The sequence below is a fragment of the Trichosurus vulpecula genome, chromosome 6 (genome assembly GCF_011100635.1).
Source record: "Trichosurus vulpecula isolate mTriVul1 chromosome 6, mTriVul1.pri, whole genome shotgun sequence".
Lineage (NCBI taxonomy): Eukaryota > Metazoa > Chordata > Mammalia > Diprotodontia > Phalangeridae > Trichosurus > Trichosurus vulpecula.
The window spans coordinates 97,059,288-97,063,763 of NC_050578.1; positions in this window are offsets into that span (position 1 = coordinate 97,059,288).

Below are 4,476 nucleotides of genomic sequence, written 5' to 3' on the forward strand. Positions count from 1 at the left end.
AGTTGGTGACATTAAAAATAATGATAAGTAATGGTCACTCCACTTTTTTCCTGAATGCTCACATACATTCTAGCTTCTCACTGACTCTAGCTTGGGTTTGACACTAACACACCTGTGTCCTGTGGTCCTTGTCCACTAAAGATCCCCTGAAGGAATGATTCCTCAGTGCTCAAATCCTCCATGATCAAATATCCATTTTTTGCTTTATCTTATCATATGTGTGAATAAGAGGAGCCACAATTGGAACTTCTATCCTCTGCCTCCCCCAAATACACACTTGCCATGACCATCATGCAGCTCCTGACATAATTGAGATGAGACAAGAAGTTATTTTTCCCTTTTAACTTTTAATGAGATTACATAGCGATGGTCACATACCTTTATTGAAAGTCAACAACTTATACAAATAACAAACATTAACATAATTTTCCATCGAGTTTTATACTTACAAAGGACTTTAGATACATTATATCATTTGAGTCTCATAATCACCCTTGTACAGTAGGTGGCAAAGGTAAAACCATATTTATTTCTGGAGTGAAAAAACACAAAACCGGCGATATCCTATGTCTTCAAAGCAGTGCATCAGTTAAATGACAGAGCTTCACCTGAACCCACTACAACATCAGATTTTGACTAAGCCCAACTGATGGCTCATTGGCTGTTTACATTGGAGCATAGTTGTCTTTCTGAAGAGGCTCCTTTGATAAATCAGTGTTGCTACCAAATGTTTCCCTACCAATCACTGAATAGGAATGCTTTGAAATCACATGTCATGAACAGTATGCCAGACACATTAGACTTGGAGTTGTGTCTCTTAGTAAACGTCTGGGAAGAGGGCAGCTAGGTGGCACAGGGGATAGAGTGCTGGCCCTGAAGTCAGGAGGACTTAACTTCAAATTTGGTTTCAGATACTTGCTACCTGTGTGACCCTGGGCAAGTCACTTAACTCTGATTGCCTCAAAAAAAAGGAAGTGTCTAAGAAGAAACTAGTTCAGGCATAAATATTATAAATACCTGATAGTCATTGGAATTCCACTTTTTTCCCCCATTGGAGGACAAGGAGAAAAGAGGGGTCGAAGAGGCCCAGGGAAGGGGAAGTGAGGGAAATGACATATGAAGCATTTCTTCAAGGCATCATAAAATGAGATGGTCCCTTCATCACAGTCCAGCAAAATCCCAACCCTGTGGATAGGTACATGGACTTGATGGTTGAAGTAGGGAGGAGTAGTCATGGCAGTGTACATATCTCCATTCCTAGTGTATGAAAGAAGGAATACATCCTCATCAGAGAGGACGTGGCCACATCTACTCAATGACTCCTTGCATACACCAACTGTCCATTGCCTGCTGTCTCTCACATCAACCTCCCAGTAGTAGATTCCAGATATGAAGACCTGAGCCCCCAAAATGATACTGTCTTTACATCCACCAGTTACAGTCTCTGGGTAGCCTCCATGTACAACAGTCTTCAGATCATCAGACACAATAAGACATGCACAGGCACTTTCGTGATCCAGGGTCACATCCGCTGAAAAAAGAGAACAAGTAGTTGAGAGATTTAGCTTCTCAAGGCCTGAATGGATAAACAAGTACTACATGAGGTCCCCACTGTTCCAGGTTTTCTGTACCCATGAGCAAACTTTGTAGAAAAAAATCTATGCATTGTTACATGGTAATAATATTGGGGCTCCTTTGGCTGATCTGTAGGTAGTCTGATGGCTGAGAAAATGTCCCAGTTTCCCTGGATGCCCACCCACCCAACCTCAGTTAACCAAGCCATTAAGCAATACTCTAGGTCCTTTGAAATGTAAGTTCAATACCATCAGGACAGATTCTCACCTTTGAAGTATGTCAGCATTTCCCCCATCAAAGTGTAACAAAAGGTGACCGCTGGAGTGGGGACAGTCTCTGGACGATGACTCAAGAGTGACTCACACCTGCAGAGGGGACAGACTCATTTATCCTGAGTGATAGGCAACAGGCACCTGGTCTCACTGCCCTCCCTCCCATCAGACAGACCCTCCATATATTCATTACATCATTCCATAGCTCCTTTGTATACTTCCCTTCACAAACCTCCTGCTATTCTAGTTCCCTTGGAAGGACCCCAAATTAAATCTTACCTGGTCAGTGTATCTCCTACCACCTGGGGAAAAAGAGGAGAGAAGGTAAGTGCTGGAATTTGCTATGCCTTATACACTGTCACTTCAGTGATATAATTCTCCATTTTCCCCACTAAATCATGTGTACCAAACACAATTTACCCTCAGTTCCCATGTACTGCATTGACCTAGGCTCATTGTGGCTTGAGATTTTTATCAAGAGAATTATGCAGATGTGGAAAATTCAAGGGCCTTATGCTTACACACTTACGTTTGATTTCTAAAACATTTCTCTTAAGTTTTGCAAAAACTTAGGCCTTAGGTCCTTCTGAACCAGAGCACATACGTCATATTTTAATATTTTGGGGTGACATATAAGCATTATTAGGAACATGTGCTACTCCTATGAAGAGTTTCATGAGCCCTTCAGCACTACTGAAGAGTCTGAACTAGCATATTTGCCTTCATACTCATGGTCTACAAGACTTTTTGAATTAGGAAATCTGTTTGTTTTTGTTTTTTGAGGGTTTTTTTAAATTTGTCAGCTGTCATATTTTTAGACCTGTATTTCCAACAACTTTAGGACACCCCCAAAATAATTATCTTTTCTTTATCCAGTGTACCCTTGGAAATCTGAGAACCAAGCGTGTTGGAATTCTTTACAAACTGGGAAGCAACCATTTTCATACATTGCACAATTAATTTCGTCTCTTATTTTCTCATTCTTTGCTAGACTTAGAAGTTCTTAGGGAATTGAGTCAAGTGTTATTGGATTATTAGATAATTTCCAATTCCTACCTGCAGAAGCTGGACATTGGGTTTCTGGAAATTCTGTTCTATGTCTACAATCATCTCCCTCAAGCTTTGAAGGTGCTGGGAGAGTCTGACCTCACTTTCTCTTATATTCTTCAAGTGATCACTTTCCTGCTTGGCCAGGCCTTCAAGACAACAATACTCTTCTTCCTGTAGCAATTCATGGAATCTTCTGTATTCATCTGCCAGACTCTCCCTCTGAGCTTGACCTTTTTTCTACAAGGAAGTAGTTTAGTCTGTTAAGGTTCAAAGATCTCTCAATCAATGTGGAAAACAAAACATGGCCCTTTCTCCATTTCATGAGTAAGACTTTATGTATAAATATGTATTTATTTGTACATGCTAATATTTTATTACTCTCTAATTTGAGAGATCTGTTGATGTAGTGGATAAAGAGATGGCTTCAGAGTCAGGAAGATCAGGCCTACCAGATCCTGCCTCTGATACATAATATCCTAGTGTATAAATGTCTTAACCTTTTGATGGTCTAGGGCAGTGCTATTAAAACAAATAGAAACGGATCCCTGCTGGCTGAATAGTGCCTTAGAAAACTTCAAATTCACATTATCTATGTTGTATTTTCTTTTTTTCTTTGTGGTTAAATATTTCCCAATTACATTTTAATTTGGTTCAGGTGAATTCAGGAATTTTTGTGGGCTTCTTGATGCCCAGTTGACCTTGAATTGAACACCTCTGCAGCCAGGCAACTCTCTGAGACTAAAAGTTCAGAGAAGTTGCAGGCAGACCTGTGTTGGCAGAGGAATTTCCTCATTCACAAATTCCCAACAAAATTGCAATGCCCGGTGCTTCTCCTGGATAACCTTTTCTGTAATTGAAAGCTTTTAGGAGGTAAGATTGCCATGAATATCTACTCCCAGAAAGGAGCCTACGAACTTTCCCTTGGGATTATGCTAAAGTCCTTGGAGCTGCAGACCTTCCTAAAGATTCTGACTTCAATCCAAAAGAAGTCAAGACACTTACCTTCCAACTGTCCTCTTTCTCCCTCTCTTCAGTCAGCATCTTCTCAACTGTCTCCATTTCTTTCCAGCAAAGATCCAAAGTCTTTTGGAGCTTGTCCTGAGGAAACACCGCCATTAATTAGTATATTATGTTCTTCCCTATGCTAGATCAGCAAAGTCTCACCATATTAGCTCATAGAGGCCAGTGATAGAGTGCTTATTGCTGTGTGTGGCCTTGGACCTAAAAGGTCTTGCTAATGCAGATACTTCAGGAAATCCATGGCCTCCAGCCCAGCTATATTTGACAGAAACGACTGGTTCAAAAGAACCACCAGTGGGAGTGAGGGAATGCAAGCCCTTCTCTGAAGCACTTCTCCATAGAAATACTTACCCTAGAATCCTCTGCAGCCTTTTCTATAGGGCGGACTGTATGCCTGCTGTGCTCTGGGGTTTGAAGGCAAAATGCACAAAGGAAGGCTTGGTCTTCTTCACAGAATAGCCTGTGTTCTGCCTTGTGTCTGTTACATTCAGTATTTTCCTCTTTAATCTTCAGCAAGGAGGGTTTGATGTGCCTGGCCATGTTGGCCAACTTTTCTAGA